The sequence below is a fragment of the Engystomops pustulosus genome, chromosome 10 (genome assembly GCF_040894005.1).
Source record: "Engystomops pustulosus chromosome 10, aEngPut4.maternal, whole genome shotgun sequence".
NCBI classification, from domain to species: Eukaryota; Metazoa; Chordata; class Amphibia; order Anura; family Leptodactylidae; genus Engystomops; species Engystomops pustulosus.
Window position 1 is genome coordinate 19,832,951 of NC_092420.1, and position 27,718 is coordinate 19,860,668.

The following is a 27,718-nucleotide window of genomic DNA, read 5'->3' on the forward strand; positions in this document are numbered from 1 at the left end:
CCCAATGCTATTGACAGTCTGTCCGCTTTCTGATGAGTAATTATGGGATAGACTAAAAGGATCCAGAGGTGATTACATTTCAATTAGTAGACCTGCTCGCCTTTCTTACCCATAATTCACTCCGGCTCCCACCTGCGTAGAGGATCGGGTTGCAGCATTTGCTAAGGAGGAGTATTACACCCAGACTAAGTAATGACATTACTCCGGCTCCAGGATTCTCGGAGACAGATTGACAAATTGTACTCGGTTCACGGGTCTATGAGTAGATGAATATATTACGCCTTTAAAAGGAGGGTTTTCGGAGAGTAATATACTGCGGCCGTCAGAGGTTTGTATCTTACATGCAATTTTATGACAATAGTCTTATCTGAGGAGGTGCTGAGGAGCACTTACCGGAAAGCTAAAGAGCATCTGTTATAAGAGTTTTTTGGCTAAAAATTAGTGACTGGTGGGAGTGGGGCACCTAAGCCTCCTATGGATCAGCTCGTAGCGGTGGTGCACTGCTAACCAGAGGGTGCAGTACATCCCATAGGATAGGTCATTAATAGGTGATACATATGGGTACAAGGCTCAGGTAGCCACCCTTCCCCCGGTGGTGTGGTGTGTTAGCCCCTACGCCTGCGCACTCGCTACATTTACCGACCGTTCAAGCTGAAGGTCTCTAAGTAACGATGCAATACTATGGTGGAGCTTCTTGCCGCTGGAGGGGAGGGGACACCGGTGCAGGAAGGCCGGCGTGTGATAAATGCCTCCCTATGTCTAAAGCAAGCAACCATCGAAACACTTGACCTTGGGCAAATTTGCATAATTATGGTTAAAAAAATGTCCCGCTCACTAAATATTGCTATGCTCGTAATCAAAATGGTGCCCTCCTCCCCAAGCAAAGTGATAACAAATGGATCTATATTTCAGGATTGCAGCTCTGAGGTTGCATCCTCACACTGCTGTGCCCTTAGCTCTCTCCATTGAAATTTTTTTAAGCCCCTCCTTTCTTCTCTCATTAAAAACCGGGTTAAATGTTACAGAATCTGCTCAGTGCAGAGGGGAGGTGCTGTGGAGAATTCCAGCTACACAGCAGTGTGAGGACACTCCCCTGGTTCTTCAACCAGCTACAATCCTGAAATATAAATGTATCATTTTCACAGCCCTGTTGCTGCTGACATCACATATAAGGGTAAGGGTACACAGCAGCCGCTCATTGAAAAGGGGATTTGCTGTATAGCATTCAGCAGTGTGAGGACACTCCCCCAGTTTTTCAAGTCCAGCTACAATCCTGAAATATAAATGTATTTTTTTTCCCAGCTTTGCAGCTGCTAAGAACTGGTGTATGGGTATGGTTACATAGATGCATGGAGGCAATACTTACCACTGGAAGACTCCATTAGCTACATAAATTTTTGGAAATATCTGATGACTAGTGCAGAGCAAAATGGGAGTTGTATGGATCCTACTTTTTTTTTACAAATCTTGATGTCCAAAATTTTTCCCCAGATTGTCATCCCTAATCTAGCAGTGAAATCGGGATTAAGTGAGGTTCTACTGGATGCTGACCCAACATTGGTTCTGTAGAGGCGCCAAGAGGGCACCGAAGAATTATCTGCCAGGAACCAAATCTAAGCATCAAAACCAGATCAATGTGAGTCTAAATATTCTATAAAGGACATAGAGAATGACAAGATAATAAATGTCCACATCCTTCTACCATCCAGCACAGGATCGCAGGATATTAGAGCTGCAATTATTTCAGCCCGGAGGGGATGTGTTTATGAAGTACATATTTCGGTCATGGGATGTTAGCCAAACACAAAGCTCCATTATTCATAACTCCGCGCCGGCTTCTCAGGTGCATCGCTACACAAATATACCGCGGGGTTTATGCACATATTTGAGGAGGACTACAGGAACTACGCTGCAGGGGTTTATGGGAAATTCTAATAACTGCATAATAACTTGTATATAGAGAGAGCTATTATATGTATAGAGATGAGAGTTATAGTGAGGGGAATTGGGTAACAGGAGGGTCTGATTAAGGGGGAAGGACACAAAAAAAGAACGGCATAAACATGGGGGCTACATAAATGGGGACGTAATAAATGAGACATAAATCAGGAAGCTACAGAAAGGAGGAGCTAAAAAATGGGGGAATATAAGGATAATGGGGCAATATATTTTATGGGCACACTAGGGGGTGGGGTTAGTAGCGGGTCAATATCTGAAAAGGAAAATCCTCCACAATTCTCTGCCATCCTCTGGCCATATTTAGGTATCCCAAAAGTTGGGAGCTATGCCCACCTTTCACTGTATTGGTATCACTTCTGGTACTGGTTTCCACTCATGGGTTCTGCTCTGTCTCTGGGCACACAGGTTCTTGCATAGTCTGATTCTTTCATTTGGTACCACTTGCAATGCCAGCTACAATATGTTACCAGCGACGCCAGCTACTACCATATGCCACCAACACTGCCTGGTACCAGATGCAACCAGCACTGCCAGCTACTATATGCCACCAACACTGGCCGGTACCAGATGCCACCAGCACTGCCACCCACAAGGAACCACCAGCACTGCCAGCTACCATATGCCACCAACACTGCCAACTACCAGATGCCACAAGCACTGCCAGCTACAAGGAACCACCAGCACTGCCAGCTATGATATGCCACCAATACTGCCAGCTACCACATGTCACCAGCAATGCCAGCTTCAAGCGTTCAACACTGTCAACACTGATGCCACCAGCAATGCCAGTTTACAAGATGTTACCAGCAATGTCAGCTATACATAGCCATCAACAATGCCAGCTACAAGATGCCACGATCACTGTCAGCTACCAGCACCACCAGCTTACAGATACCACCAACACTGCCAGCTACCAGATGCCACCAGAAATACCAGTTTACAAGATGCCACCAACACCACCAGCTTCCAGGTGCCACCAACACTGCCAGGTACCATATGCTACAGCACTGCCAGCTACAATATGCCACCAACGCTGCCAGCTACAAGGAGCCACCAGCCCGCTACCATATGCCACCAACACTGCCAGTTGCCAGATGCCACCAGAACTGCCAGCTACCATATGCAACCAGCACTGCCAACTACAATATGCCACCAGAACTGCCAGCTACAAGGAGCCACCAGCACTGCCAGCTACAAGGAGCCACCAGCACTGCCAGCTACAAGGAGCCACCAGCCCGCTACCATATGCCACCAACACTGCCAGTTGCCAGATGCCACCAGCACTGCCAGCTACCAGATGCCACTGAGATATGCCATTAACACCGTCAGCTACCAGATTCCACCAGAAATAGCAGCTTACAAGATGCCACCAGCTCCCAGATGCCATCAGCAGGGGATTTATTTCTGGGATAGATGATGAGATGCAGGGCTGCACCTTGGATATAATATTGGCTCCTGATAGGAATCGTGTTGGAGCTATTTCACACCCCATCAGCAGGAGAGACCCGGGTGTCTGAGGGCCATCATGAAGGAGATGACAGGCTGAGAGACAGATAGTGAAACTTCACATGTTAAAGGTTGATGCAAAGGTCTCTCTTGACACATAAGGAGATAAATACATGACGCTCGGGGTGAAATGTTCCCATTGATACAAATGTAACGCAGCTGAATTTTTCATTTAACCCTTTGCAGCTGTATAGTTCTGTGTCGCTGTAATAATGTATCAGAGGCAAATATGTCATAAACCAGTCGTATTAAAAATGCACCACAATCCACAGGCCTCATGTTATAGGCAGAGCTGAGGGAATTGATGTAAAAACCTTTTTTAATGAAAGTTTCATTGCATCTTTTTGTTTGTTTATATCTCTGCCATGTCTCTCTTTAGGAGTCCAGTGGGCGGTCCTATCCTTGATTGACAGTCGTCTAAGGAAGAACTGCCACTACTGATCTTTGCAGTAGCTGAGTGTTGGACCAACACTAATCTGATACTGAGGACCCATTCTATCTATAAGTTATTTTCCTCTTGTTTTATAGGTTGGGATGGGTGTAATTTACAAACTATGCAATCATGGAGTAGGACCGCCCACTGGACTCTTAAGCTTTCCCCTGCACAAGATCTATCTTTAACCTTCTTGCAGGGTGACACTTCAGTTGCCATACTTTGTGATTAATAGTATAGCGCCTCGAAACCACGCTTCTGGTACCAGTTTTAAGCAGAACTTCTAGGCAATTCTAGGTAGGACAGAACTGGAGATAACAGAACTTAAACACACAATCAGGTGTGGGAGATGTATGTAAAGCTTCTGCTCCCCGATTGTGTCTTGAACTGACTAATAGTGATTAACAGTATAGCACCTGGAACCACACTTCTGGTACCAGTTTAAAGCAGAACTTCTAGGAAATTCTAGGTACAGTACTTTAAAAATGGAGATATCAGAACTTAAAAACACAGTCAGACGTGGGAGATGTATGTAAAGCTTCTCCTCCTGATTCTGTCTTGAACTGACTAATAGTGATTAATAGTATAGCACCTCGAACCACACTTCTGGTACCAGTTTAATGCCGAACTTCTAGGCAATTCTAGGTAGTACAGAACTGGAGATATCAGCACTTAAATGCACAGTTGGGAGATACATGTAAAGCTTCTGCTCCCCAATTTAACTGCCGATACCTTTGTTTCTATGGTACCTAGAAATATGATTGTTGTCTACTTTAAATTGGAACCAGAACCACTGTGCCAGCTGCTATGAACCACTGTACAGCATGTGTTGATGACTGGCTTTGCACATCCACCAGAATGGGTCATCACTAGAGATGAGCGAGTATACTTGTCCGAGCTTGATGCTCGTTCGAGTATTAAGGTACTCGAAACGGCTCGTTGCTCGGACGAGTATTTCCCCTGCTCGAGATCGAGCATTTAATTAAAAAAACACAGTGAAGAACAATGAAGAATAGAATAAAAACAGTGAACACTGTGAACACAGGATCATTTAAGTGAAAAACACAGTAAAGAACACAGTGAAGAATAGATTACAGATGTTCGGCACATCTGCTTACTTGTCGGAAGATACGCGCGGAACGGTGCAAACAAAATAGTATGTGAAGAACAATATATATGTGTGAAGAACACATTGAAGAACACGGTGAGCAGGACAGAGACACCGGGGAGCAGCACAGAGACACCAGGGAGCGGCACGGAGACATTGGGCAGTGGCACGGAGACATCGGGCAGCGGCACGGAGCGGCACGGAGACATAGGGGCACGGAGACATAGGGGCACGGAGACATCGGGGCACGGAGACATCGGGGCACGGAGACATCGGGGCACGGAGCGGCACGGAGACATAGGGGCACGGAGACATCGGGGCACGGAGACATCGGGGCACGGTGACAGCGGGGCACGGAGACATCGGGGAGACTTCAGTGGAAGAAGAGCAGCGGATCCCGGGACAGCGTATCTCCCGACAAGTAAGCAGATGTGCCGAACATCTGCAATCTATTCTTCACTGTGTTTTTCACTTAAATGATCCTGTGTTCACTGTTTTTATTCTATTCTTCACTGTTCTTCACATCTGATAACTTGTCGGGAGATAATATACGCGCGGAACAGTGAAGAATAGATTGCAGATGTTTGCATACATCTGCTAACTTATCAGAAGACGTTCTTTTTCAATTAATTAACACATTTTATTCCCGAACCATGGTCCCTTTGAAAAATGCTCGAGTCTCCCATTGACTTCAATGGGGCTCGTTATTCGAGACGAGCACTCGAGCATCAGGAAAAGTTCGTCTCGAATAACGAGCACTCGAGCATTTTAGTGCTCGCTCATCTCTAGTCATCACCAATTTCAATTTCCTAGAAAATTCCATTATAACATTTCTCTATTTCATATTTGTTTAGTATTTTCTATGTTTTATTTAATGTTACAGTTGCACTTATTTCTTTCTCGCTGGGATTATGTCATCTATTGGATCCCGTGCACACGTTGTAGACATGTGAGGGGGGAGGGGGTCTGCCCATATTACCAATAAATGAGCACTAGAATGATTGCAGAATCCATCTCCGCTTTCCCGGCTCACCTTTGCATTCTGATGTGATCCTGCAGACGTGTTTTGTTTTGTCACTCCGGGGTCACTCCAATTACCGACTTACAATCCCTATTGATTTCCACTGGTACGATGCGAGTCTTGTTTATACCATTATGTAATTGAACAAACTCTGCCGTTAGAGGCTTAAATTAATATGTAAAACAGATTGGATGTAAAACATCAAACTAAATAAGAGGATGGGAAGAGGAGGACACGTATGTCACGATGTCTGTAACTACAGGATTACCTTGTAACACACGCAGTACTTACTCAACGCCTCTGCACACATGACTTAAAAGAGTTGAGTCGTATCCTGTCTATTACATTATTACTCCTTTATCCACTTAACTAAGTAGAAAGAAAATAGACTCAGGCAACACAATGGATAGACATGAACTTATCATCCTTTCAAGTAAGATAGTACCACAAATTGACCACGAGAACCGCCATCGCTCACTTTACTTCTCTTCTACAGTATTTTTCGGACTATAAGGCGCACCGGAGTATAAGGTGCACCATCAATTTATGCCTGCTAAAACATCTAGGTTCATATATAAGGCGCACCGGATTATAAGGATGAATGACCAGCGGGTGGCAGACCTGTGCACAGTTCAAGGCAGCTGTTGTCTGTAAGTACGGTTCATATATAAGGCGTACTGGACTATAAGGCGCACCTTTGATTTCTGAGAAAGTGTGTGTTACACCATCCAGATATGTACAAACAACGTTCCTCTTCTCATAATTGGTTGTGATCAGTAGTGGATTATAATATGCAGGCGATTTAGGCAGTAGCTCGAGGCCCAAACCTTCTAGGTGGCACTTGCCAACCCAAACCACTTACCAAATTTTATACTGAGATCGACCTTTACTCTACATCTGTTCACAATACACATGTACACAAGGGCCGTTTCAGGACCCTTGAAGTCTTCCAATGTCCACACAAACTTTTAGCTCTAGTCATCATCCAGGTAGATTTGAATAGTCTTCTAATATTTATGGGGTCTGTTCAAAAAATTTGCTCCAACACCAGATTTCTGGAGGGATAAGGTGGGAAAGTAAGGTTCAAACATCAGTCATATTGTTCTCGTGAAATGTCAGTGTCAGTAGACTTTGGTAGAGACTCAATTCCTTCATTACACTGGCTTTTGCCAAAAAATCAACTTTCAAAACTCGAAAGCTATCAGTATTATGCCTAAAAGGCTGGTGGCATCGAAAGGAAGAGGCTTTAGAAGTGAATTTAAAGAATGTGAGTCCATCCTGATTCCACACGTACCAAAGTTCTGTCATAGCTATGGGTGGTGAGTAGAAATTTTATGTATCACATGTGTTTGACAGGTGACAGATCTGATGAATAGTGAGTGATGGAAAAAGTAGAGGAGTGGCTACTGAAAGCCATGTCTGGTCATGTTTGTCCTGTTCAAAGCTGGGTGCAAACTAGCCCAGATAAGCTACGGAAGAACATCATCCTCCAATTTGATGTAGCAGTGGCTGTTGTATCCATCAGTGGATAGGTGTCGATCGTAGAACTGTGGATTCTTCTTCGACATCCACCCAATGGATAAGAGTGAAGAATCCATTGGTGCCCCATCTCAATAAATCTAAGTTAATGGAGTATACTGTCTTGTAGTTTCTTGCCACCATGCTCCAAGGCTCAGATATGATCATTGTAGTGTTGTACACAGAACCCAAAAGACAATATCAAGAAATTAGGTTGGCGGTGCGGTGAATCCATTTCCAATAGATAGTGGGGCACATTTACTAAAGGTCCGAATCGCGGTTTTCCGCCAGGTTTTCAGAATTTTAGCGTTTTGCGCCGAATTGCCCTGGGATTTTGGCGCACGCGATCGGATTGTGTCGCATCGGCACCGGCTTGCATGCGACGAAAAAAGGGGGTGTGGCCGTCGGAAAACCTGACGGATTTGGAAAAATCACGCTATTTAAAAAATAAATAAATTGACGCTCGACAAGCACTTACATGCACCAGATAGAGGATAGTGAACTCCGGCGGACCTCGGCGCAGCAGCGACACCTAGTGGATATCGGACATACGACCTTAGTGAATCCCGGCAAGCTCCAAATCCTCGTTGGAGAATGTGCCGCTGTATCGCGACAGGACCGGGTAAGTAAATCTGCCCCAGTATGTCTGACATCTACCAATGGGGATTTCTACTCGAAGCTCCTCATCTGAAGAGTAACATTTTATAACAACCTTCTTCCATACCTACCATTTCGAAGTGTATGGCCTTATATTTACCAGGGTCGTGTGCTACAGCTCCTCATAGCTATGACCCTGGCTAATCTTCTACACACATCCTCCTACAATGTGAATTCAGCTCTATACAATCATCAACCATCCATAACCCGATGACTGTGACATCTGCCTCCATCCACCGCGAGGCTCCAGCACCGGCAGCCCAGGTCCAGCTCATAGGTAGATTACATCTTAATTGTCTTCTATCTAATAAGTTCTGTGTAAGTAGAAATAGCTCTGGTTAATCATAGATCAATTTCAGTAAATAAATTACAATGATGATAGAAGTCATTTATTCGCTATCATGCTGATCCATAATAAAGTAATGGGTTATTTTTGCATAGAAAGGCAGCTGCTATGTATTGATTGAGTAGAAGCCTCATGTAGTCCCAGAGGATGAGATATTATTGAACAAAAAGCACAATATGTGCTGAATTTTTATTTAATTATGACTGACAAGATCTGGGGTTTTCTTCATAGCAAAAAGGAAGGAGTCGGAGTAAATTCACATCATGTAAATGCTGGTTTTAATGATTGTTTATACAACTATAGTGAGAACCTTTAAACTCTTAAAGGGGTATTGTTTATATCACTGGATGTCCAATATATCGGACACCCAATCATTTGGCTCTGGTTCCCATGTATCAAAGAATTGTTTACAAAGATTGTAAATACACAAGTGGTACTACATAAGGGAAGCCTAAACCACTCTGAACTATATAATGGAAAATACAAATCGTGATTTAAAAATAGCTTTTACTGAAATGGTAAAAGATAAACAAACAGTAATGTGGCTTCAAGGTAAATTGTGTGAACGCATGGTGCCCATCTGAAAGAGAAAGACAATACAGGTGTGAACCTGGTGGCCCCCTTTATGAGGTTCAAAAATGTATATAAATCTAGAAAGAGAAGGGAAAGCTCACCTTTGTGGGCTACACATCTTGTAATGTCAATGATCCAAATCTACACTCTGGTCTCCGAATGCTCATCCGTTATGATGCCAAGAAAGTATCAGTAAGATGGTTACGGGCACCTTATGTCCATGCAGAGTGCAGAGAAAAGAAAGGTTGAGGGTGATGTGACTGTTGGCGTTAGAGGCAAGGGTCAGAATGGCTTCCACTCTCCCTGTTAATGCCCTATATCCAAGGTCTAAAACACCCTGATGACCTAACCTCGGGGTTGTGGCCCTAGATGGCTACAGCACCGACCGGAACCTTACCCTAGATAGCTGGCCCTGTTATCGGACCTAGTCTATAGGTATAGTCCCAGTCAAGATGCAAGTAAGTGCAACAATTGTAATAGATAGTCTTATAGATAAAGTGAAGAATATGACAAAGGGTTTTTGCGCAACCAAATCCCGACAGGGCCTGTTTCACCCTTTTGGGCTCATCAGGGGATAGTTAGGTTCGCCTTTAGGAAACCCTAATGAAAGACAAAAGTATAACCGACATATATAAAAATGTGCATGGCTATAAAAAGTGTAGGAGGTACAATATAATCCAGTAAATACATGTTCTTACCTTGCACTAATGAATGGTGCAGGGATTATGAAGATTTCCTTAAAAAGGAAAGAGGTTGATCTGTAACCACAATAGATATCAATATGAACTTCCCAAACCGGGAGTAAATGTGCAATGATCTCAAATGGTGGATGTCCTACCTTCGGGAAAGATGGTTAGGTGCTGAAGCGCTGCGGGGGTGCAGATAAACACAGCCCCGTTCGCAGCTGACAACCAGTGGGTCCTCTCTGAGCTAGCGTGTGACACAAACTTTTAAGCGCGACGCGTGTATGGGATCCCGCCCCCAACGCTCCTCCCACCAGACCGGTCCCACTCCGATTGGTTGGTGTGGCCGGTGGCGGGTTGGGCGTGCGCATGCCCGGAAGTGGAGAGCGCTGGGAACGCCTCCACATAGGTGCCCGCCCCCAGGACCAAACGCGCATGCCGAAAGCAATGCACGGAGGATCGCTGGGGCGCACACCCCGCGCACGCGCAGAGGCGTCCACCGAGGTCAAACGGGGAGGGCAAAAACAATGCCCCTACCGGACAGTGGCGGACGTCTCTGGGAACGGGGCAACACGCGGATAAGATAGGTGAAAATAAGCGCTAAGGATTCCCTATATAATAATGGGAATCCTGGAGTATCGGACAAATAAATTGTAGAATTACAAATATGCATTTGTCCCAATGATTAGTGAGTGGGGATTTAGAAATCGGGGCCAAGATACCAAGTGGAAAAAAGGGGCTAGTGGAGGATAAATAGTAGGTATTGTGGTACTAAAGTGCTTGGTAAAGTTGTATCCACAAAAAAGTTTTTTATATCGAAGGTCAGTAAAATAAAGCAAGTCATAAAAAGCAGGCAAAACTCAATTGTTCATTAAGTCCTTGTGGGGACTCTGTCTTGAGTTTAAAGATCCATTGAGATTCTTTTTGTCGCAAAGTCCGGTCCCAGTCTCCTCCTCGTTCTGGGGGTTTGACTAGATCGATACCCACAAAAGTGAGTCCCTTAATACTACCCCTATGTTTCTCTTGTATGTGCCTGGCAAGGGGTTTGGTCCCATGTACCATAGAATCTTTATAAGCCCTTGAAAGTAGAGTTTCCCCTGTTACCGATCCACCAGTTTGTTGACTGAAAACAGACCACTGATTATTTTTTGGGGGCCACCAAGAGGATAAGACACAAGTAGCAGTTGACTGAAGGTCTGAGTACAGCCTTAAAGGTGCTATGGCGGTGGGGTTATAAGAAGCAGAAGCGCAATGATCTAGCACCTCCACCATGCCTTCAGTTATCAGCCACTTCTACCGTGGGCAGTGGGGAGAGTTGTGTCCTCCCTTATCCATGTTGTGGTCTACATTGTTTTAGGGACTGGGTGCCACTGCATGTCTGTGTCTTATTTTATTTTAACAGTTCTGAACCCAAGTGCTAAGAGAAACAATATTAGTACATTGATGATTGAGGTCCCATCACAAATAGTGGCTTACTGAATGCCGACACCGGCCCATAACATCACTGGTCAACTTGGATTTCTATCTTAACAGTCTATGGTTATTCTTTTGGATTGTGGTTCAATGATAAAAAATATAATTTGCAATAATTTTGCAACGTTTTCCCATGCAGGGCCATGCTCCAGACCACTTGTTATACCCGGAACCGAAGTACATCCCTAGTTAACTGCACCATTTTTAAAAAAGATTTCACTGTACCTCCGCCCATGCCAGTAGAGTTGGAATTTTTTTCTGTAAACAAAATTGTTCCCGAAAAAGATTGTTGCCATTAGTTTTATCACTCAATATAGTAATTAGGCTCTACACTGTCAGGTGTAGAAGAGTGGAGAAGAGTTTCAACCACTTCCCAATAGAGAACCCAGTTAGTATACTGTCTGTTTGGGACAAAAAAATTTCCCCAGGGCCAGAATCTGTAAACAGTTGGAATTGATGGAGGTGGTGGAAAGTTCTTAGATATCTAATGACATAGTCATTGCCTTCTATAATTTAATTGGTTCTGTAAGGTTAATGGAGTTGTCCAGGATCAGTCATTTTTATAAAGACTTCAAGAGATTTAAAATAATAAATAATCTGCATTTACCGGTTGGTTTTGGTGAAGTGTGGAGCCTCCCGTCATTTTGACCTCCATTTGTATATAGAGACTCAGTGATAACACCGTCACAGCGTACAGCCGAATACACAGCGCACCCGCAGGATTTAGTGGGTGCATGTTGCTGACTTGTCACCACTGAGCCTCTGTGACAGGAGGGGCTGGACTTGAGTTGGATAGATCCTGGATAACCCCTTTAAAAATGAAAGGGCTTCAATAATAATCAATACTAATCATAATAATTTTGAAATAATCATAATAATAACAATAATACAAATCATTGGGTACATGTACAAACAAATTTAGACATTTCGTGGGTAATTTGGGAAGAGTTGTTCCCCCGACATTGCCTTGGGTATACTAAGAGGCTCTGACCCAGATTCATTTTACACCAGGTTCTGCTCGATGTAGAATTGCACTGTAACTTACGCCGGGAACCTGGTGCAGACTATAGTTAAAGGGCATCTACCACCAGAATGAAGGGTTGTATTCAAATTAGCCTGAAGTGCTCCAGGCTCCATAGGTGTTAATGGGCCGTGGAGCCCCTCTGGCTCATAGGCACACAGTCTTTCATCCTGAGTTGGGGCATCCTCTTCATACCCCACCACACCCACTCCGTGTGGATGTGGAGTGGGCCATGGCCTGGAATTACTCCTTTCTAAAAGGCTTACAAGCTGTGATAAATTCCTACTATGAATATTTACTTTAAAAAACAGAGTCACTCTTGTCCTTGAGCTAGTCTGATACTCCATCTCCATTTATATCTTCCGAGAGATCAAATACATAGCTGTGCCTCACTATTGTATTTCCCTTTACCAAAATTTACATGCAGAAAAGGTATTATTTAGCATCCATGACTATGAATAATAATATTAGCTTATTTACTTTTGCAAAATTGACTTGTTTTCGAGCGCTTGATGTTTTCTTTTTGTGGAAACCTCTCCATTCGACCTGAAAACTGATCCGGCTTTTAAAGACCAGCCAACAATTGTTTAGAAACAAACACTTGGAGCTTTACTGTGAAAACCTTTTCAGTAAAAGATTTGTGCTCGGGAACAACTTTTGTTCAGCGTTTGAAATTCAAATAGAGTGAAAGCAAAAGGTCTCGGGAATGTTTCTGCTCACAAGCTGACATAGCTTCCTGCGAAAAGCAATTTATTTTAGATTATGGTACAGCAGCTATATCTTAACTGCTACGCTTTGTAATTGAACTCACAAACAAGTTCTACCTCAGCACATGGTGCCGAAAAAGTTTACCGAGACTTTTTCAAAGCAACATCCATGAAATTTAAGACGACCGGAAGGAAAAATAAGTTTGCCAAAAACGTATTTCTCGCAGTACAAATTTAATGTATAATCTTTGGATGCCCTGTAACTGGTGTTGAGAGGACCTGGACACTCAGAGGCTCATTTACTAATGCTCCAAATGCCGCACTTTCGTCAGGTTTCCCGAATATTTTTGTTTTGCGCTGAATCACCCCGGGAGTTTGGTGCACACGATCGTATTGTGGCGCATTGGTGCCAGCTTGCACGCGACAGAAATCGTGGGGCGTGGCCGTCGGACAACCTGACAGATTCGGACAAACCGTGGAATTTAAAAAAAGGAAATGTGTTGCAAGACCAAGCACTGACATGCACCAGGAAGAAGCAGGTGAACTCCGGGGGACATTGGGGTAGAAGCGACGGATGCAGGAACTCGGACGCACGATCTTAGTGAATCGCGCCAGACCAAAATCCTCGTTGGACAACGCACCGCTGGGTTGCGAATGAACCGGGTAAGTAAATCTGCCCCACAATTTCAGTGATGTTCATTGCCTGCTCGAGTCCCTTAACCTTAAGCCAGAGATTTTGGCTCAAAGTTTGGGCTGACCCTCCACGATAACATCCATCGGTGCTGGCATTGATTGCAGATGTAAACTCTTTAAATTCTGCTTTAGAAGTCATTGGCATCATCGTAACGTCACCGGTGCGGGGGCGCCACCATTTTTTCTAGGATCATCGTTCACCAATGATGTCACGTATCTTCATCGGCATTTAAATGTTACCACCCACGATTGATGCCAGAACCATTCTAGGGTGTTAATGGGTGGGGGAATTTTCTGATTTGGGTACCCAAACAAAACTTTCAAGTTCAGGGTTCGCTCATCCCTATATGTAACCATTAGGTCACCATCCCAAAATGATTCTATCCTTGTATTATATTCAGGGTTGTAGTGAAAATTGATTGGGTCCCATAGCAACCTTTTGGCTGGATGGTTCCCCTGCCAATCCCTTTATTCAGTATCCTCTTTTTCTGTACTCTGTCTTCATGCCTTTGCAGTCAAATCAATAAAAAGTTTAAATACTTAAATTTAGAGATACAAATCTACAGATACTAAAGTGATGGTCAGTGCTGCACAAAGCTTTCAGGCTGCTACACAGATTAAATACAAATAAATAAGATTAAGCTCCACCCATGACTATGACCGTGACCCTGCCCCTGCAGAACACGAGCAGCACAAAACGTCTCCCCATAGAGTACTATAAAGTGTTTCTCACTCAGTGCCCAGAGCCATTCATTTCATCTTTGTATTTTTCCAATATTTTCAATGTTTCTATAATATTCCTGAAAAACTGGTTGCAAATAGAGATGAGCGAACACTAAAATGCTCGGGTACTCGTTATTCGAGACGAACTTTTCCCGATGCTCGAGTGCTCGTCTCGAATAACGAACCCCATTGAAGTCAATGGGAGACTCGAGCATTTTTCAAGGGGACCAAGGCTCTGCACAGGGAAGCTTGGCCAAACACCTGGGAACCTCAGAAAAGGATGGAAACACCACGGAAATGGACAGGAAACAGCAGGGGCAGCATGCATGGATGCCTCTGAGGCTGCCTAATCGCACCATTATGCCAAAATTATGGGCAACAGCATGGCCATGACAGAGTGACAGAATGAAGCTAGATAGCATCTAAAACATCCAATAATTGACCCTGACACTATAGGGGACGGCATGCAGAGGCAGCGGCAGCAGGCTAGAGAGTGTCATGGCGACATACCCTAAATGGACTCAGGCTTCAAACCAATGGGTGGCAGAGAGGAACCAAAGGAGGTGAGCAAGAAGCGCTCAAATAATATCGGTACATGATAAAAGTTTGCCAGTATATTTTGTGGATTACACAGCAGGGTGGCGACAAAGTTAACATGGAAGCCATGAAAACAACCCAAAATTCTGCCTGACACAGCTCGTTTGATAAGGGGACCATGTATGGAGGCAGTGAACTAGTAGTAGATTAAAGGTGCTGCAGTTAAAACTATGTTAGTTGGATCTTGGCATGGAGCTGGCGCTCCGCTGCCAGGCGAGCTTTCGCCAATCCAAGCCCCTGTCTATAGGCTACTCCCCAAACAGCACTTCTAAGAACCTTTTGTATAAGATCAAGTGTAGTAGCGTTCTTATAAGTTTAGGATATGGCGGGTGAGGGGAATGTAAACAGATGCGCAAGAAGCGCTGAAATAATATCCCTAAATGGTAAAAGTTTGCAAGTATATTTTGTGGATTACACAGCAGGGTGGCGACAAAGTTAACAACTTTGATGTGGAATGCCCTGTAATAGCTCTTGGGCGGTGTGCCTTTTATCGCCTAGGCTCAGCAGTTTCAGCACCGCCTGCTGTCGCTTAGCGACGGCACTGCTGCTGTGCCTAGAGCTACCGACTGATGGCGCCATGCCCACGGATGGTAATTCGGAGGAGGAGGAGGTGGAGGAGGGGTGGGAGGAGGTATAGTAGGCCTTTGAGACCTGGACCGTCGGCAGTATATGACCAGCCCCAGGGTCAGACTCGGTCCCAGCCTGCACCAAGTTAAGTGTAGTAGCGTTCTTATAAGTTTGGGATATGGCGGGTGAGGGGAATGTAAACAGATGCGCAAGAAGCGCATGATGCGCATGGAGCTGGCGTTCCGCTGCCAGGCGAGCTTTCGCCAATCCAAGCCCCTGTCTCTAGGCTACTCCCCAAACAGCACTTCTAAGAACCTTTTGTATAAGATCAAGTGTAGTAGCGTTCTTATAAGTTTAGGATATGCCGGGTGAGGGGAATGTAAACAGATGCGCAAGAAGCGCTGAAATAATATCCCTAAATGGTAAAAGTTTGCCAGTATATTTAGTGGATAACACAGCAGGGTGGCGACAAAGTTAACAACTTTGATGTGGAATCCATGAAAACAACCCAAATTTCTGCCTGACACACCTCGTTTGATAAAGGGACGATGTATGGAGGCAGCTATATGGACGACTTTTGGAGGTAGCAATGGAGACAACGTGTGGAGGCTGCTATGGAGACAATTTAATTTGGATAGTGCCTGTATGTGGCAGTCCCAAACATTTTTCAAACCAGAGGAGCAGGTAGGTGGCCCTCCAGTAAAATGGGATAGATTGAGTGCCTGTATGTGGCAGTCCCAAAAATGTTTCAAACCAGAGGAGCAGGTAGGTGGCCCTCCAGTAAAATGGAATAGATTGAGTGCCTGTATGTGGCAGTCCCAAAAATTCTTCAAACCAGAGGAGCAGGTAGGTGGCCCTCCAGTAAAATGGAATAGATTGAGTGCCTGTATGTGGCAGTCCCAAAAATTGTTCAAACCAGAGGAGCAGGTAGGTGGCCCTGCAGTAAAATGGAATAGATTGAGTGCCTGTATGTGGCAGTCCCAAAAATTGTTCAAACCAGAGGAGCAGGTAGGTGGCCCTGCAGTAAAATGGAATAGATTGAGTGCCTGTATGTGGCAGTCCCAAAAATGTTTCAAACCAGAGGAGCAGGTAGGTGGCCCTCCAGTAAAATGGAATAGATTGAGTGCCTGTATGTGGCAGTCCCAAAAATTGTTCAAACCAGAGGAGCAGGTAGGTGGCCCTGCAGTAAAATGGAATAGATTGAGTGCCTGTATGTGGCAGTCCCAAAAATGTTTCAAACCAGAGGAGCAGGTAGGTGGCCCTCCAGTAAAATGGAATAGATTGAGTGCCTGTATGTGGCAGTCCCAAAAATTGTTCAAACCAGAGGAGCAGGTAGGTGGCCCTGCAGTAAAATGGAATAGATTGAGTGCCTGTATGTGGCAGTCCCAAAAATGTTTCAAACCAGAGGAGCAGGTAGGTGGCCCTCCAGTAAAATGGAATAGATTGAGTGCCTGTATGTGGCAGTCCCAAAAATTGTTCAAACCAGAGGAGCAGGTAGGTGGCCCTGCAGTAAAATGGAATAGATTGAGTGCCTGTATGTGGCAGTCCCAAAAATGTTTCAAACCAGAGGAGCAGGTAGGTGGCCCTCCAGTAAAATGGAATAGATTGAGTGCCTGTATGTGGCAGTCCCAAAAATTGTTCAAACCAGAGGAGCAGGTAGGTGGCCCTGCAGTAAAATGGAATAGATTGAGTGCCTGTATGTGGCAGTCCCAAAAATGTTTCAAACCAGAGGAGCAGGTAGGTGGCCCTCCAGTAAAATGGAATAGATTGAGTGCCTGTATGTGGCAGTCCCAAAAATTTTTTAAAACAGAGGACCGGGTAGGTGGCCCTCCAGAAAAATGGAATAGATTGAGTGCCTGTATGTGGCACTCACAAAAATTGTTTCAAACAGAGGACCGGGTAGGTGGCCCTCCAGAAAAATTAAATGCATGAAGTACTATAGCAAGAGCCAGTGGGCCCTGTCAAAAAATAGCCATTTTCCTCTGCTTTACTGTACAAAGAGGAGGAGAAGGAGGAAAATGAGGAGGAGGAGGAGGAGTGGATCAATTATTCAGGTTGAGCTTCCTTCACCTGGTGGAGATTGGAAATTCTGAGAAATCCAGCCTTTATTCATTTTAATAAGCGTCAGCCTGTCAGCGCTGTCAGTCGACAGGCGTGTACGCTTATCGGTGATGATGCCACCAGCTGCACTGAAAACCCGCTCGGACAAGACGCTAGCGGCAGGGCAGGCAAGAACCTCCAAGGCGTACAGCGCCAGTTCGTGCCACATGTCCAGCTTTGAAACCCAGTAGTTGTAGGGAGCTGTGTGATCATTTAGGACGATGGTATGGTCAGCTACGTACTCCCTCACCATCTTTCTGTAAAGATCAGCCCTACTCTGCCGAGACTGGGGACAGGTGACAGTGTCTTGCTGGGGTGACATAAAGCTGGCAAAAGCCTTGTAAAGCGTACCCTTGCCAGTGCTGGACAAGCTGCCTGCTCGCCTACTCTCCCTCGCTACTTGTCCCGCAGAACTACGCACTCTGCCGCTAGCGCTGTCAGAAGGGAAATACTGTTTCAGCTTGTGCACCAGGGCCTGCTGGTATTCATGCATTCTCACACTCCTTTCCTCTCCAGGGATGAGAGTGGGAAGATTTTGCTTGTACCGTGGGTCCAGGAGAGTGAACACCCAGTAATCGGTGCTGGAATAAATTCTTTGAACGCGAGGGTCACGGGATAGGCAGCCTAGCATGAAATCTGCCATATGCGCCAGAGTACCAACGCGTAAGAATTCACTCCCCTCACTGGCCTGACTGTCCATTTCCTCCTCCTCCAACTCCTCCAACTCCTCTTCTTCTGCCCATACACGCTGAACAGTGAAGGACTCAACAATGGTCCCCTCTTGTGTCTCGCCAACATTCTCCTCCTCTTCCTCCTCATCCTCCTCCACCTCCACCTCCTCCGATATGCGCTGAGAAACAGACCTCAGGGTGCTTTGGCTATCAACAAGGGAATATTCTTCCCCCGTCTCTTGTGACGAGCGCAAAGCTTCCGACTTCATGCTGACCAGAGAGTTTTTCAACAGGCCAAGCAGCGGGATGGTGAGGCTGATGATGGCGGCATCGCCACTGACCATCTGTGTTGACTCCTCAAAGTTACTCAGCACCTGACAGATATCAGACATCCACGTCCACTCCTCATTGTAGACTTGAGGAAGCTGACTGACCTGACTACCAGTTCTGGTGGAAGTTGACATCTGGCAGTCTACAATCGCTCTGCGCTGCTGGTAAACTCTGGATAACATGGTCAGTGTTGAATTCCACCTCGTGGGCACGTCGCACAACAGTCGGTGAGCGGGCAGTTGGAGGCGGCGCTGCGCTGCCCTGAGAGTGGCAGCATCTGGGCTGGACTTCCTGAAATGCGCACAGATGCGGCGCACCTTCGTGAGCAAATCAGACAGATTGGGGTATGTCTTGAGGAAACGCTGCACTATCAGATTTAACACATGGGCCAGGCATGGCACATGTGTCAGTCTGCCGAGTTGCAGAGCCGCCACCAGGTTACGGCCGTTGTCACACACAACCATTCCCGGCTTGAGGTTCAGCGGTGCCAGCCACAGATCAGTCTGCGCCGTGATGCCCTGTAATAGCTCTTGGGCGGTGTGCCTTTTGTCGCCTAGGCTCAGCAGTTTGAGCACCGCCTGCTGTCGCTTAGCGACGGCACTGCTGCTGTGCCTAGAGCTACCGACTGATGGCGCCGTGCCCACGGATGGTAGTTCGGAGGAGGAGGTGGAGGAGGGGTGGGAGGAGGAGGAGGCATAGTAGGCCTGAAACACCTGGACCGAGGTAGGCCCCGCAATCCTCGGCGTCGGCAGTATATGAGCAGCCCCAGGGTCAGACTCGGTCCCAGCCTCCACCAAGTTAACCCAATGTGCCGTCAGCGATATATAGTGGCCCTGCCCGGCAGCACTCGTCCACGTGTCCGTGGTCAGGTGGACCTTGTCAGAAACGGCGTTGGTCAGGGCACGGATGATGTTGTCTGACACGTGCTGGTGCAGGGCTGGGACGGCACATCGGGAAAAGTAGTGGCGGCTGGGGACCGAATACCGAGGGGCGGCCGCCGCCATGAGGTTGCGAAAGGCCTCGGTCTCTACTAGCCTATAGGGCAGCATCTCCAGGCTAAGCAATCTGGAGATGTGCACATTAAGGGCTTGGGCGTGCGGGTGGGTTGCACTATATTTGCGTTTCCGCTCCAGCGTCTGGGGTATGGAGAGCTGAACGCTGGTGGATGCTGTGGAGGATCGTGGAGGCGACGATGGGGTTTTTGTGCCAGGGTCCTGGGCAGGGGGCTGACTAGCAGCTGACACAGGGGAAGGAGCAGTGGTGTGCACGGCCGGAGGTGAACGGGCTTGTTGCCACTGAGTGGGGTGCTTAGCATTCATATGCCTGCGCATACTGGTGGTAGTTAAGCTAGTAGTGGTGGAACCCCTGCTGAGCCTGGTTTGGCAAATGTTGCACACCACAGTCCGTCGGTCATCCGGTGTTTCCTTAAAGAACCTCCACACTTCTGAAGATCTAGCCCTCGCCGCAAGAGCCCTCACCACGGGAGCTTCACTAGTTGACAGTGGCGCTGATGCACCAGCTCTGGCCCTGCCTCTCCGTCTGGCCCCACCACTGCCTCTTCCAACCTGTTCAGGTCGAGGACTCTCCTCCGTCTCAGAAGCACTGTGTTCACCCGGCCTCTCAACCCAGCTTGGGTCTGTCACCTCATCATCCTCCGATCCCTCAGTCTGCTCCCCCCTCGGACTTCCTGCCCTGACAACAACTTCCCCACTGTCTGACAACCGTGTCTCCTCATCGTCGGACACCTCTTTACACACTTCCACTACGTCAAGAAGGTCATCATCACCCACAGACTGTGACTGGTGGAAAACCTGGGCATCGGAAAATTGCTCAGCAGCAACCGGACAAGTGGTTTGTGACTGTGGGAAGGGTCCAGAAAACAGTTCCTCAGAGTATGCCGGTTCAAATGCCAAATTTTCCTGGGAGGGGGCAGACTGGGGGGGAGGAGGCTGAGGTGCAGGAGCTGGAGGAGTGGGGATTTCGGTGACATGGGTGGACTGCGTGGAAGACTGACTGGTGGTGGACAAATTGCTCGAAGCATTGTCAGCAATCCACGACATCACCTGTTCGCACTGTTCTGGCCTCAACAGTGCTCTACCACGAGTCCCAGTAACTTCAGACATGAACCTAGGGAGTGTAGCTCTGCGGCGTTCCCCTGCTCCCTCATCAGCAGGTGGTGTCTCACCCCGCCCAGGACCACGGCCTCTGACCCCTGCAGTAGTTGGACGCCCACGTCCCCGCCCTCGTCCTCTACCCCTAGCCCTCGGGTTAAACATTTTTAAAATGAGAGTTATAACTTTTTTTTTTTTTTTACTTCTTTTTGTTTTTTTTGTGTTTTTTTTTTTTTTTGTGTTTTTTGTTTTTTTTTGAGTTTTTAAAACCAAACAATCCTATCCTATTGCTATGGCTATTTTCTAGCCAAGTATCAAAGGAAGCACACTACTATGCCAGATGAGATGACACTGAGTTAGTGCCTAATAGAAATCCAACCCCTACTAAATTTTGCCACTTCGGTCTTTGCTATGGATATGTGCGCCACTAAGCGCAGAACACAGCGGTCGCAAGTCTCACTACAAATTGCTCAGAATTGGCAAGTACATGCACTGCAGAAACTACAGCCACCAGCAGATCAACCAGAAATCAAATATATAGAACGCTACTGTAGGCTTCAAGAAGCTGTTTGTATTCTCCTATGGCTATTTTCTAGCCAAGTATCAAAGGAAGCACACTACTATGCCAGATGAGATGACACTGAGTTATTGCCTAATAGAAATCCAACCCCTACTGAATTTTGCCACTTCGGCCTTTGCTATGGATATGTGCGCCACTAAGCGCAGAACACAGCGGTCGCAAGTCTCACTACAAATTGCTCAGAATTGGCAAGTACATGCACTGCAGAAACTACAGCCACCAGCAGATCAACCAGAAATCAAATATATAGAACGCTACTGTAGGCTTCAAGAAGCTGTTTGTATTCTCCTATGGCTATTTTCTAGCCAAGTATCAAAGGAAGCACACTACTATGCCAGATGAGATGACACTGAGTTATTGCCTAATAGAAATCCAACCCCTACTGAATTTTGCCACTTCTGCCTTTGCTATGGATATGTGCGCCACTAAGCGCAGAACACAGCGGTCGCAAGTCTCACTACAAATTGCTCAGAATTGGCAAGTACATGCACTGCAGAAACTACAGCCACCAGCAGATCAACCAGAAATCAAATATATAGAACGCTACTGTAGGCTTCAAGAAGCTGTTTGTATTCTCCTATGGCTATTTTCTAGCCAAGTATCAAAGGAAGCACACTACTATGCCAGATGAGATGACACTGAGTTATTGCCTAATAGAAATCCAACCCCTACTGAATTTTGCCACTTCGGCCTTTGCTATGGATATGTGCGCCACTAAGCGCAGAACACAGCGGTCGCAAGTCTCACTACAAATTGCTCAGAATTGGCAAGTACATGCACTGCAGAAACTACAGCCACCAGCAGATCAACCAGAAATCAAATATATAGAACGCTACTGTAGGCTTCAAGAAGCTGTTTGTATTCTCCTATGGCTATTTTCTAGCCAAGTATCAAAGGAAGCACACTACTATGCCAGATGAGATGACACTGAGTTATTGCCTAATAGAAATCCAACCCCTACTGAATTTTCCCACTTCGGTCTTTGCTATGGATATGTGTGCCACTAAGAGCTAAACACAACGGTAGCAAGTCCCCCTGCTAATTCCTCACAAAATGGTAAAAGATGCAAATTAAAATAAAAAAAGTAGAACGTTATTGTAGCCCTAAGAAGGGCTGTTGGGTTCTTTGAGAATCACTCCTGCCTAACAGTAAGCTAATAGAACACCCTAACGCTTTCCCTGACCAGCAGCAGCTCTCTCCCTAGCGGCATCCAGAGACAGAATGATCCGAGCAGCGCGGCCAGCGGCTAGTCTATCCCAGGGTCACCTGATCTGGCCAGCCAACCACTGCTATCGATGTGTAAGGGTACCACGTCATGCTGGGTGGAGTGCAGAGTCTCCTGGCTTGTGATTGGCTCTGTTTCTGGCCGCCAAAAAGCAAAACGGCGGGAGCTGCCATTTTCTCGAGCGGGCGAAGTATTCGTCCGAGTAACGAGCAGTTTCGAGTACCCTAATGCTCGACCGAGCATCAAGCTCGGACGAGCATGTTCGCTCATCTCTAGTTGCAAACTTTTCAGCAAGTGAGATGGTTTTACTCAATCTGTCCTCCACTGTTTGCATAGCAATTTGTATTATTCCTGTTGGCATCACATACATGCAATCTGCTCTGGATCCAGCAGATTTTGTGAACAGACTTATAGACATTCTTTATTTTCTAGCTGTTTGTGCTAAAAAGATTACATGCTTTCCAGTAACTCAGACACGCTGAGACCTTCACCAAAGCTACACAAATTAAAGGGAACCTGTCAGCAAGTGGCCTAATAAAACACTACTAGTTTATTGTCAAACATTGCAATACCTTCTACTTCTTCTTTCTTTCATGGTCCAGTGTGGTGGCATTAGCTAGAAAATCAACTTTGAATTGAGATGTAAATTGGTTGTATAAAGTCAAGGAGGCGGAGAGTTTAAACACTGAAGTCAAAGTGGGGAACTCGGAACGCCTTCTCTTCTGTGATTGTTGGACTTCAGGTGATCTGTTTTGTGATGTCTCTGAATGCAGAACCATCAATTACAGTGATGAGGGCTCTCTGAGGAAGAGAGAGCTTGACTTCAGTGTTAAAATCTCCACCTCCCTGACTTCATACAACCAGTTTACATCTCACTTCAAAGCTGATTTTCTAGATGATGCCACCATACAGGGTCATGAAATTAACACAACCTGGAAGGTGTTCAGCATGCTGCTAGTGGTTTATTAGGTCATCTTTTGCGGACAGGTTCCCTTTAAATATACAATAGAAAGGTAACATATAGCACAGTCTTCAAGCCCATGTATCACCCTAGAAATAGAACCATGTTATAAGCTTTCCAGACAAACCTTTTGTGCTGCTTTTATTTTTATATGCAAATAACCTTCTCGGTGCTTAAGGGGTGTGGCTGTGCCTCCTTGGTAACAATAAGTACCATCCCAATAAATGACAACCCTCATATACAGAAGAAATAGAAAAGAAGACAGCAAGTGCAGAGCAGAAGTGACCCCTCCAATAGCTACTCAAGCGTATGGCCAGCTCTACAGAATTTGTTTGGCCATTGACCACCTTGGTGCAGTGTCACATCATCCATACTTGTCTAAATCTAAAAATCAATCCAAAAAGTCCAACATTTTGCTTTGGTATTGAACCTTTAAGCTTCTTTCCATCAAGTCTCCCATATCAATAGCGACAGTAGACCATCAATAAGTCTCCGGTGCAAGAAGCATGATATTGTATCACCTACAATAAGACCTCTGAAGACCTCGTTATGGAAATGATGGTCGACCAAGAAAATAAACTTTGGGAGAAATGATTAGGAAGATCGAATCTCCTGCCAATACGGAAAACTGAAATTGACTCTTGCATTTACATTCTGTTCCTGCCCTCTTTATGTATTTCCATTGCTAAGCATCTTCTGAGCTCTCACGTACACACCAGAGATGATAAATGGAGGGGTGTCTCCGTACATATGGTTTGTTCCGGGGGTTTAAAAGCCTCATATGTTCCTGGTTGTATAGCGCTGAAGAGGTTAAACTAATTAAATCTAGTGCACTTTATTATGACAGATTAGAGACCCTAAAGGAAGCACTTGAGCATCTGACACAGAAAAGTGGCCCACTGCATCAAGCTCCCCCCTAAACCATTTATCAAAGAGATTTTTCATCACCCTGCACATCTGCAGCCTTCAGACTAAATTCTGGCAACTGCTCCTCTCATCACCAAGAGAAAAGACCTTGGACATATCCCAGGATAGAAAAAAAGCTGACCCCTATTGATTCCCATTTCTCACACAGAACGATTCCTTTTACATTCTGTAATGACATTTTTATATATAAGAGAGATTACAAACATCAACCAGAAATTGTCCTTTGATACGGCCCCTGGAATGTAGTGCTAAAAGTTATCAAATGAAAAATTTGTAGGATCCGAAGCGCCTAGATAAACAGATTGCTTCTATGGCGCTATCAAATCTAAAGGTAATGATTTTATCTGTAGAGCGCGGTGGCGGGGAGGACCGAGCAGGGGAGTGCAGCCTACCCGCAATACATGCAAGATGCTCCTCAACACGTTCTACATGAACATGGGGAACGCAAAGGCAGGGGCGTAGCTTTAGGGGGTGCAAAGGTTGCGATCGCACCTGGGCCCAAGAGGTTTAGGGGGCCCTTATGGTGTCACTTTTCCATATGAGAAGACTATTATTATAAACCATACATTATAGTCGGGGGCCCGGCACAGACTTTGCACTGGGGCCCATCAGCTTCTAGTTACGCCACTGCGCGGAGGCTTTGGTGATTTCTATAAATGGACATACATTGTTTGCTAAATTTTATGACTAGGCTTTTATAGCCAAACACAATCCCTTTTAATAATGAAGCTGCCTATAGACATTTCCAGGGACAGTTATGACTTGCTCTATAGTTTACTAAAGGTGCAAATGAATGACCCACAGGTGGTTGGGTAGACAAGGTGGTGGTACAATTTAGTCATTTACCCTTAGGAGGGCACAGATGAGAAAATTTTACAAAAATGTTAATTGGATTAATTCAAAATGGCCATCACATTCAATTTTCTCTCGATCAAAAGTGCCCCAACTGATGTAAAATGTCATTTATAACACTCTGAGGTCAACCCCTTTTAAGATCTTTAAGACCAACAGCACCTGGTTGTAGCCCTCATAGGGGTAGGTAGACAACTTCCTGGAGTACTACCTGCTACATCCTACTGGACCTTCAAACGAGAAGGAAAAGTCAGAATTCTAGACTGGAGAAGACTTTTAGAATGATGGACTTGGTACTGATGGCTATGACCAGGGATCTCAGAAAGGTTGATGTCCCTCTAAATAAAATATCTGAAAAAGCAGCTCATCCGCGCCCTTACTCCTGGCTCTCACACTGCAAGGGCCACGTGCAGTCCCTTAATAAAGCTTAAACAAACCTAGAATCTCTACAGCTGGAAAACTCTTTTGGAATGAGGTTCTATGGAATCTTCCAGGATAGTGAAGAGTTCTGGGACCATGGATGAGAGGACCTGATATCACTGTTCTGCTGAACACTACATTATGGAAGGTTTGGAAGATGCTTACCCCTCCGAGGTCCTTAAACATGGTAACCAATTCTAGGTATTGGTAGGTTCCTGGAACTTTGAATTAGTCTTGGGCATGGCATTTCCTGAATTGAGTGATAAATATGGAACCAATCTTAAAAATAAAGAAATTTTGGGAAGTACTATATATTACTTATTTGACTACAGAGGTGCAGTATTTGGCTTGACCAAGGATTCAATTGGACAATAGAGGGGAGCCATTGCTAAAGTTTTCTCAGTTTGACATATAGGACTGTGGAGGAATTGTTTTCTTCATTTTGAATAGTTTTACTTTTTGTGGAGTGATAACCGCACAACTTTTCATAAAATTATAAAATTATCAAAAATGTCCTTTAATTCTCTGACCGTTTCCGACGCTCTCAGTCCCCACTGCACTTTACTTCATGGTTGTTGGGGCGGAGAGTGCAAGGTGAGCATGGCTGGCAGAGAGTGAACAAGGGTGGAAATCCAGCGGAGACCTTGTCTACAGGTTGGAGCCTCTTAGTGGACAAGGGCACTGGACCACCCGGAGGGAAAGTTTTAAGACTCCTATTTAAAGTGCCAATCTTAATGAATTCCCCCCAATTATCAAGCTTTGCTTGCTAGTTTCTTGCATACAAGACTTTGCCCACCACTTTCCTCCCTCAGACCACAGGCCAGGCCAGGATGGGACTAAAGCCAGCACCAGGATACTTGCGAAGGTTATAGCTGAAATCTAAGCTAGGGGAGAACCTATTAGTAATTTGTGCACCAGTCTTAACCCATGTCCCCTAATGAGAAGCTGCTCAGCCAATTAATGTTTGAGGTGAGTCACCATTCTAACCTGTGATTGGCTGAAAGTCCTCTCACTGTGGTTGGGAGACACTCAGGAAGTGAAATGAAGTAGATTCCAGGAAAGGAGACCCTAAATGGGTGGTCAGCAGTACATACCGCTATTATAATTATTTTACTGACCCCCATAGAGCCCTTTAAGATGTGCTGGGATTGTGTCGCACGCGATCGGATTGTGTCGCAGCTGCGCTGGTTTTCACGCGACAGAAATCGGGGGGCGGGTCGTCGGACGATCCAACAGCTTCGGACTGAGCGTGGGATTTAACTTTCAAATTGTGTCGCACGACAATGCACTTACATGCACCAGGAAGAAGAAGGTGAACTCCTGCGGACCTGAGCGGGGAAGCAACACATGCAGGATATTGGGCGCACAATCTTAGTAAATCGTAGCAAAGTGCATTATCGTCGGGCAATGCACTTTCGGGGAACGCGCAGGACGGGTAAGTAAATGTGCCCCATAATTCTATTAGACCCCTTTAAAATAATTCATATTAGAAACAACTTTTCATTTTATTTTAGATGGAAATTTTCTTTATTGAAGAGACTATAAAAAATAGGAAAAATGTGTTTTCTAATGAAATTCCGTAACTATCTGATGATGGGAAATGCTGAGTGCTTCTCCGAGCTTCTACGCATGATATACTCAGCACGGAAGAATCCTTAGAAGAGATTTTAAAAACCCTTGGCAACAATGTACTCGGAGCATTGCATTGTGGCCAAGTCATAAATGTAGTCACAAGGGCATCCGAAGGGCATGAACAATTACAGATGCAGGTGGCACCTCATTAAAATAATGCAGCGCCATCTGATAACGTGGCAGAAGTGCAGCGTCCTGTGGATAACAGACAAACACGTTATCATGGAGGATCGGCCATCTCTGCCATGATACTGGTATTATCCATGAAATAAGAACAGGAAGGGATTTCCCTTAAAATACTTAAATTTGGCGTCGCTCTGTTAT

At 45.5% G+C, this 27,718-nt stretch overlaps 1 long non-coding RNA gene across 1 annotated transcript; it reads left to right on the top strand.

The window, feature by feature from the left end:
- Positions 1 to 201: 201 nt before the first annotated feature.
- LOC140104378 (uncharacterized) lies at positions 202 to 3,702 on the top strand. The gene is made up of 3 exons (XR_011850305.1): positions 202 to 328; positions 1,492 to 1,636; positions 2,365 to 3,702. It is a non-coding gene; the product is annotated as an uncharacterized lncRNA (long non-coding RNA).
- The last annotated feature ends 24,016 nt before the right edge of the window (positions 3,703 to 27,718 follow it).